Below are 9,727 nucleotides of genomic sequence, written 5' to 3'. Positions count from 1 at the left end.
GCTTCGCGCTGAGCAGAGAGCCCCATGCGGGACTCGATCCCAGGACCCTGAGATCACGACCTGAGCCGAAGGCAGCGGCTTAACCCACTGAGCCACCCAGGCGCCCCTTTGTTAATATATTTTTTTAAAGATTTTATTTATTTATTTGACAGAGAGAGATCACAAGTAGCCAGAGAGGCAGGCAGAGAGAGAAGGGGAAGCAGGGTTCCCACTGAGCAGAGAGCCCAAGGCGGGCCTTGATTCCAGGACCCTTGATTCCAGGAACCTGAGCCGAAGGCAGAGGCTTAACCCACTGAGCCACCCAGGCGCCCTCTCTTTGTTAATCTTTAAATTAACCTCCTCCTTCCCCCTACTTACAAAGTGAAGTACAAACTCTTCATCTAGTGTATAAGGTCTTTTGTGATCTGGCTCTTGCCTTCTTTTTCGGCTTCATCTTGCTCCGTTACTCTGCACCTACCTAGTCTGTCCTGAAATTTTAGTCATATCAATTCGAAATTCCCCAAACACGGGGGAATATACCTTATGTTTTCATACTGAAGCTCATAGTGATCCCCCTCCCTCCCAGATTCATTCATACAGATTTCGAGCTCAATGTAAGCTTTAGTTGCCCATTAAAATATTTCCCTGTTTACTTTCATGCTGTTTTATACATTGTAGAGAATAATATTATGTATGTTTTGCTGTACTTATTTGCTTCTCTCATTCTGTTAAATTTTTGAACAAAATTCAGTAGGAAGGGGCACCTGGCTGGCTCAGTGGGTTAAGCCGCTGCCTTCGGCTCAGGTCATGATCTCAGGGTCCTGGGATCAAGTCCCGCATTGGGCTCTCTGCTCAGCAGGGAGCCTGCTTCCTCCTCTCTCTCTCTGCCTGCCTCTCCATCTACTTGTGATTTCTCTCTGTCAAATAAATAAAATCTTTAAAAAAAATTTTTTTTAATTTATTTATTTATTTATTTTTTATTTCCAGCATAACAGTATTCATTATTTTTGCACCACACCCCGTGCTCCATGCAATCCATGCCCTCTATAATACCCACCACCTGGTACCCCAACCTCCCACCCCCCGTCCCTTCAAAACCCTCAGATTGTTTAAAAAAAAATTTTTTTTAAACAAAAAAATTCAGTAGGAAATTAGGAATTTAAAAATAAAAAAATGCTAAAATTAAGAATTTAGTGAATGAGTTTAACATCAGGTGAACTCTAGCTGTAGGAATAGTGAATTGAGTTTGGTCAGAAGAAAAAAATTCAGAATGATGGAGAATCCAAAGGATGGAAAAGAACCAGAAAAGAATATAACAGAGAGATGGGCCATTAATGTAACTGTAGTCCCAGAAAGAGAAGAAAGAATATTTGTGGAGTTACTGCTTAAGAAATAGCTAAAATTTACGAAAATCATCAAGCTGCAGGTTTTGGAAGTCCCACAAACCTCAAACAAAATATATTCAGAAAATCATACTTATGCAAATATTACTATTATTGAAAACTAGAAAAAAAAGTCTAGAGCAGTGAAAGGAAGAAAGCATGTTTCAAAAGACTAAATATTTGGCAGCTAACTGCTCAGTAAAAAACAATGGCAATCAGAAGACAATGGAATGGGCTCTTCAAAGTGATGGAATAAAATAACTGCTAATCTAGAATTCTTAAAGCAAAAATGTCCTTAATAAGAGTTGGAAAGGTAAAATTAAGAAATGTCACACAAAAATAATTTTTTCCCAAAAAACTACACAAGAATGAAGTCATTAAGCAGAAGGCAAATGATAACTAGGTAGAAGCTTGGAGATGTGAGAAGAAATGATGAACAACAGGATAAATACGGGGATTTAAGTTAATAGTGAATTTGAAACAAAAATTTTTAAAAAGTCGAGGACTAAAGTACATGAAAACAATTGCATGTAAGTTGAGAGGAGGATAAATGTTTAAGTGATAAATGTTTAGAGAGACAAAATGTAAGGATACAGAAAGGTAAAAAGTGAAAGGACGTAGAAAGATACATAAACAGTAAGTGAAAGATACTGAATGTGGCTATATTAATAACATCAGTTTGAGGCAAAAAAAACTAGTAGTAAAGAGAGACAGTTGATAATGAGAAAAGGTCTAATTCACCAGTAAAGTTTAGCAATTTTAAATTTATAGAAGTCAGTAGCTTCTAAATTTATAAGAAAACAAGGAGAAATAGAGAAATGCACAATCATAGACAATTACAGTAAAAAAATAGTTGGTAGAGTTATAGAAAATACAATAGGTCTAACCACCATGTAGAGGCTACTGTACTTGGGGTGCCTGGGTGGCTCAGTGGGTTAAGCCGCTGCCTTCGGCTTGGGTCATGATCTCGGGGTCCTGGGATCGAGTCCCGCGTCGGGCTTTCTGCTCAGCAGGGAGCCTGCTTCCTTCTCTCTCTCTCTCTCTCTCTGCCTGCCTCTCTGCCTCCTTGTGATCTCTCTGTCAAATAAATAAATAAAATCTTTAAAAAAAATAGAGGTTACTGTACTCAATCAATACATAATACATGTTTTTCTCATGTACATGTTGGATATTTCAAAAGTTGACCACATGCTTAATAGAAAGCAAATCTAAAGTGTCAAAAAATTATTAACCATACAGAGTATATTCTGTGACCATAAATAAATGGTAGGGGAGGGGTTGCCTGGATCCATCAGTAGAGCATGGGATTCACTATCTCAGGGTTGTAAGTTTAAGTTCCATGTTGGGCATAAAGCTTACTTTAAGAAAAAAAAAAAAAAGGAAAATAAGCTAGGAAAAAAAGTTTTTAAAAAAACCCTCATGTTTAGAAACTACAAAACATACTCCAAAGTAACTTTGGGTTAAGGAAGAAATCACAGTGGAAGTTAGAAAAAATTTTATTATGAAAATAGGACATCAGATGTTGCGAGGAATAGATGAAGCTGTGGTAGAGGGGACTTAATATTTTAATTTATTAGAAAAGAATAAGGCTAAAAATGAATTTATCTCAAGTTATAAAAACTAAGACAAAAAATAAAGAGCTTAATTTATTGGAATAGAAAGCAAACATGACAGGATTAACAAAGAATTGCTTCTTTGAGAAAACAAATCTTCAGTAAGACAAATGAAGAAAGTGTGCAGGCACAAATACTAGAAATGGAGACCTCACTGCTTCTGCATTCGTTAAAAATCTTTCAAGAAGGTATTATGAATAACTTCATGCTAATGCATTTGAAATTTTAGATGAAGTGGGGTGCCTAGGTGGCTCATTTGGTTAATCATCTGTTTTCTGCTCAGGTCATGGTCTGGAGATGTGGGATTGAGCCCTGCATGGGACTCCCTGCTCAGTGGGGAGCCTGCTTTTCCCTCTCCCTCTGTCTTCTGCTCTCCTTGCTTGTGCTGTCTGTCAAATAAACAAAATCTTAAAAAAAATTTTTTTTTTTAGGTGAAGTGGTCAAATACCTGAAGAAATGCAGCTTATGAAAAAAATCCTGGGGTGCCTGTCTGGCTTAGTCAGAAGAGCATGTGACTCTTGATCTAGAGTTGTGAGTTTGAGCCTCCAGGTTGGGTGTAGGGATTACTTAAGGGAAAAAAAGGGGGAAGATGAAGAAGGGGAAGAGAATAGAAATCTGAATAGTTCCATATTTGTTAAAGTAGTCGCATCTATTTGATGAGCAGAAATAATAGTCTTTTTAATAAATGGGGTTGGGACAACTGCATAGCCACATGCCAAAGAATGAACTTGAACCCCTACCTCACACTTTATCCAAAAATTTACTCAAAATGGATCAAATACCTAAGTGTAAGAGCTATAACCATAAAACTCTGGAAGAAAACAGTTGTAAGTAGTCTTTGTGACCCTGGGTGAGGCAGTCATTTCCTAGATATGTCATGTGAAGTACAAGCAACCAAATAAAAAATAGATAAATTGGATTTTATCAAAATTTTAAAAAGATGTGCTTCAAAAGACAAGAAAGTGAAAAGACAGCCTTCAGAATGGGAGACTGAAAGAATGGAGCAATGGGAGCAAGTCACATATATGTAAGAAACTAGTATCTGGAATATATAAACAAGTCTTCAACTCAACAGTAAAAAGACAATGTAAAAACAGGCAAAATATGAGTAGATAAAGATATCTTTCCAAAGGAGATATACAAATTGCCAATAAATACATGAGATGATGCTCAACATCATTAGTCATTAGGGAAATACAAGTGAAACCACAATATGATACTATTTCATACCCACTAGGATGACTGTAATTGAAAAGACAGACAATGGCAGTTGTTGGCAAGGGTGTAGGGAAATTGGAACCCTCGTGTTACTGATGGGACTGTAAAATGGTACAGCCACTTTGGCAAACAGTCTGGCAGTTCCTTAAAAAGTTAAACATAGTTACCATATGACTTGGCAATTCCATTCATATCCAAGAAATTGAAAGCATATGTGTTCACACACATGTTTGTACATGAACATAAAAACATTAGTCATAATAACCCCCAAATTGAAACATCCCAAATGTCTATCAACTGAAGAATGGATAAACAAAATGTGTGTGTGTGTGTGTGTGTGTGTGTGTATTATATACATATGCATCACATATGTATGTAAAACATATAATGGAATGTTGTTCATCCATAACAAGGAATAAAATTCTGATACATTCAACAATGTGGATGAATCTTGAAAAACCTTATTCTGAGTGAAAGAAGCAACGCAAAAGACCACATAGTTTATGGTCCCACTTACATGAAATAATCCGTAATAGTTAAATCCATAGAGACCGAAAGTAACTGGTGGTTAGCAGGGGTAGGAAGGAAGATGATTGGTGAGTAACTGCTAATGGATATAGAGTTTCTTTTTGGGGTGATTTAACTGTTCTAGACTTAGTGGTCATTGTATAAAATATACCAAGTGCCACACAATTTTACATTTTAAAAGGGTGAATTTTATAGTATGTGAAAATATCTAAAAAAGTAATCAAATCTGTTATTTAAAATCTTCCCACTAATTCCAGGCCTTGATGGCATCCCCATGGAATTCTTCCTAAAATGTACGAAGTCTACATAAATTCTTCTGGAGATTAGAAAGTGAGAGAACATTTCCTAACTTTACCACGCTGACATAACTTTGAACATACATTGGAGATTAAAAGAAAGAATTACAGGGGCACCTGGGTGGCTCAGTCGGTTAAGCCTCTTTCTTTGGCTCAGGTCATGATCTCAGGGTCCTAGGATCGAGTCCCACATCGGGCTCTCTGCTCAGCAAGGAGCCTGCTTCTGCTGTTCCTCTCTCTCTGCCTGGCTCTCTGCCTACTTGTGATCTCTGTCAAATGAATAAATAAAATCTTAAAAAAAAATTAAAAGAATTACAGACCAACCCTTTCATGAATATAATTTCAAAATACAAGTTTAACCTAAATACAACATTAGTAAATTAAATACAAAAATATGAAAATGTGAATACATGACAAAGTGGGGTTTTTGTCAGGAAGGCAGGGATAGTTTAACCAATCAGTGTAATTCACATCAAAAGAAAAAAGCTGTATGGTCATATCAATAGGTACAGAAAAAGCATTTCGTAAAATTTATTTGTAATAAAAACTCACCAAACTAATAAAGGATAATTTATTCTAATTAAGAGTGTCTACATAAAACCTGCAGCGGACATCAGACTTGAGATTGGGAATAAGATCAGGATGTCTGCTATTACTCTTTCTATTCAGTACTCTTCTGAAGGTCCTAGCCATAGGGAATGGCAAGAAAAAACAAAAAACAAACAAGCATTGTTGAGGAAGAAAAAAACCTCCTTATTTGTAAATGACAAGAGTGTGTATGTAGAAAATTAAAATCTATAAACTATTAGAAGTATTAGGTGTACTTGGCAAGGTTCCTATATATAGAATAATATAGAAAGAGTTGTGTTTAAAAAAGTGGTCCATCTGGGTGGCTTAGTCCTTAAGTGTCTTACTTCGGCTCAGGTCATGATCACAGGGTCCTGGGATCAAGCCCCAACAGAGTAAGGCTCCCTGCTTAGCAGGGAGTCTGGTTCTTCCTCTACCCCTCTCCCTGCTCATGCTTGCTTGCTCTCTCTATCACAAATAAATCTTTAAAAAAATTTTTTAGGAAAGTTGTGTTTTTATATACCAAAAACAAAAATGAAAAGAGAAACTACTATTTATAGCATCATTAAAAAAAAAATCAAGTTTTGGAATAGGTATAGTGAAAGATATTCAAGGCTTATACACGAAAAACTACCAAACACTGAAAAGCACTAACAATCTGAGTAAATTCAGTTATGCACTGAATACTCAATTGGAATACTTAATATTTTAAAGATGTCAATTCTCCCCAAATTGATGTATGGATTCAAAGCAATATCAAATTCTCAGCAGGAGGTTTTAGTGTATATCAAACTGATTCTAAAATTTATATGGAAATGTAAACTCAAGTTATGTTACCTTCAAATTGTTTAGCAGGCACTGTACATAATCAGAATAGCACCATCAAAATCAGGAAATACTGTTATAATAAATGTACATAATCAGAATAGCACCATCAAAATCAGGAAATACTGTTATTGCCATTTAACTCTCAGACTTCTTTCCAGTTTTTTTTTTTAAGATTTTTTTTTTTTTTCATTTATTAGAGCAAAGTGAGCAAGAACTTGAGCAGGGTGGGAGGCTGGGGAGAGGCAGAGCAAGAGGAAGAAGCAGGCTCCTTGCTCAACCGGGATTGTTGCAGGGCTCAATCCCAGGACTCTGGGATCATGATCCTAGTGGAAGGCAGACACTTAACCGACTGAGTCACCCAGGTGCTCCAGACATCATTCCAGTTTTGCTAGATGTTTCAATAACGGGGTTTTTGTTTTTTGGGGTTTTTTTTTTGTAGCATATAGATCCTTCCCTAGTTAAGCCTCAAATGCAACAAGCCCTGACCAGCATCTTGATTGCAGTCTTATGATTCTAAGCATAGAACACAGCTAATCTGTGCTTTACTCTTCCACATAGAGATGGTGGGATAATAAATGTGTTTTTTTAAGTCACTAAGTTTAAGTGTTAATTTGTTACAGAATAGAAAATTAATACTCATCTCTTTCCAATTGATTTTAGTGTTGTTTTTAAAGTTTACTTATTTTAGTAATCTCTACACCCAACATGGGGGTCGAATTTACAACCCCAAGATCAAGAGTCACATGCTTTTCCAATTTAGCCAGCCAGGCACCCAGATTTTAATTGGGTCATTACTTCCTGTCTTGATCCCTCTAGCCCCAAGGTTAAAGCTTCCTGCTTTCTTTGCTCATCTCTGGGTTGCCTCACGATTCCCTCAGGCTTGTCAGCATTTTTAACTCCTTTGTAACAAAGTTTTCCGTATTTGAGTTTTTCTGATGAATTACCTGCCTTGAGTTTTGTTTTCTTGATCAGTTTTGACTAATACCTGTGGTTAGAATTGCTATTCTCTTGGGGTGCCTGGGTGGTCAGTCAGTTGAGCACCCAACTCTTGATTTTTGGCTTAGGTCATGATCTCAGAGTTGTGAGATCAAGCCCTGTTTTGGGCTCTGTGCTGGGTGTGGAGCTTGCTTAAGATTTTCTCTCTCTCCCTCTGCCACCCCTAACTATACCCCCACCCCTGTTTGTGCTCTCATTCTCTCTCTCTCTCTCAAAAAAAAAAAAAAATTGCTATTCTCTTACCACAATTAAAAGTTTAAAAGTGGGGAAGGGAGGGAGGAATAGTATTATCTGCATATCTATAGTAGTGGTTTGATAATAGGCAATATTCTTTTAAGTTTTACCTCTAGAACACAGCTCTAATATATTTACTGTTCTCCACGTTTGAATCATTCTAATCCTAAGCCATCATTATCTCTTGATCAGGGATGGTCAGGTAATGGTCTTCTAACAGATGTTCTCTTCACCTTGTACTTTGCAAGTCTGTTCTTTTTCAGCCAGTACAATGATGCCAAGTAACGTGGAAGGGTTTGGAGAGAGGTACAGAATTTTAAATATTCTGTGTTGGATATGCTTCATTTAATTCAGTTACTGGTACAGACCTGTCTTTATATAATAGATTAAAATTCTTTTTGACTATGTTGACGAATCGTGTGTTTTAATTATTTAATGAGTATGAACTATAATATCAATTTATTTCCAAGATCAGTTGTAGCTCAGAGAAGAAATTAAAGTAGAATACAGACTGAACTGTATCCTAAAGAGATAACAGAACTAGTAAGAACTACCTGTGATTCTATTCTCCAGTGTTGATTACCTTAAGTCATTTTCAAGTAGCTCTTTCTAGGACTTATTTTTTTACATATTTTTTACATCAACATATTTACATATGTTGCTGATATAAATCTTTATAAACTCAGAGATACAAGAAATCTTACACTTACTACTTTCTGTGAAAAGATAATTTTTTAAAAAGTAAATTCAGGCTCCCATACAGATATAAAATTGGACACTTTATAGATAATTTAACTCAAGCAATGAAAGAACCAGGCAGATGGTATAACTGGTTGAGAGGAAAAGTTAGAAAAAAAGCACAGATTTATATGTAGTTAAAGAATGGTGGAATTAAGGTACAAATGGAGGCAACACTGATCTTCCCACAGTGCAGGAGGAGGGGGAATGCGTCTGAACTTCTGTCAGGGAGGACAGAATTTGGCAGGTCTGTAGACAAGAATTATTTTGCATTGCTATCAGTTATCTACAACTTACAGGCTTGTAACAAGGAGGGGTGTTCTCCAAACAAGTCAATTTTCTATTGTTGCACACATTTTCTCCTATATCTTTAATTTGAGTTTAAGCCCCTGTCCTTGAGCTGGTAGAAGACTCAAACACAGATAATAGTTGGATTTCCATTCCTTTAATTCATGTGGCATTTCCAGATGGCTTTAGAAAGAGCTGAACGCTTGGTGAGACCCTCCTGGGCCCTTATACTGTTTACTGCTGATATATTTATGGTAAATCCAAATGATTTCTTTTGTGCTCTGTGAGTTACATCCGGGTTTGCCAAGGATAGAAGCTCCAGCAATAGCTTAGGACATATCAATGGTGCAGGAAGATGAAGGAGAATGTAGTGGTTTTTGTTTTCACCAGAATTTTTAAAGTCTTGCTTTTTTTCAGCTTCCCCACAGATTGGCCATTAGGCTGTTTGATCCTGTACTCTGGTTTCTTTAGGTGTTTGAGCCCACTGTCAAGTCCAGCTTTCCTAGGTGGTCCAAGCAGTCATTCTTCTTGAGTCCTATCACCTCTTAGGGCAGGAAGAGGCACATTGTCTCATTATCTGGGGTTCTGTAGCCCACCACCTGCTTTCCAGTCTCCGGGGATTCTCCTCCTCCCCTTTCTAATTTCTCGTTGCTCTCCTCTACTTCCCTCTAACCTAATTCTCTGAATGATTCCAGGCACACACTTAACAAAAACTAGGAAGGGAAGCTGAAGCAAGGGAAAGCTTTCCTGGTTACTCAGGGGATCTAAAAGGGGAAAAATGCAGAAAACAAAATAAAATTATTATTTCATTTTTAAAATTCTTTAACAAGAGTATCTTTCTACCATATATCCTCATTTATTCACTCAAACATTTAGCATTTATTGAACATTTCCTGTATTAGCTGCTGGAATTATAATGAATGCTTCATCTAGGGATCTTATAGTCTGGGAGATAGTCAAAGGAGTAATCAAAGTGACAATGCAATATTTTAAAATAGACATATAGTTAGATCATTGTAAGGAAATTTAGCTGTTTAAGAGTTAAAAGTATAATTACAAA

The sequence above is a fragment of the Mustela erminea genome, chromosome 12 (assembly GCF_009829155.1).
Source record: "Mustela erminea isolate mMusErm1 chromosome 12, mMusErm1.Pri, whole genome shotgun sequence".
Lineage (NCBI taxonomy): Eukaryota > Metazoa > Chordata > Mammalia > Carnivora > Mustelidae > Mustela > Mustela erminea.
The sequence above is the reverse complement of the archived record's forward strand: the minus strand, read 5'-3'. Positions refer to the sequence as shown.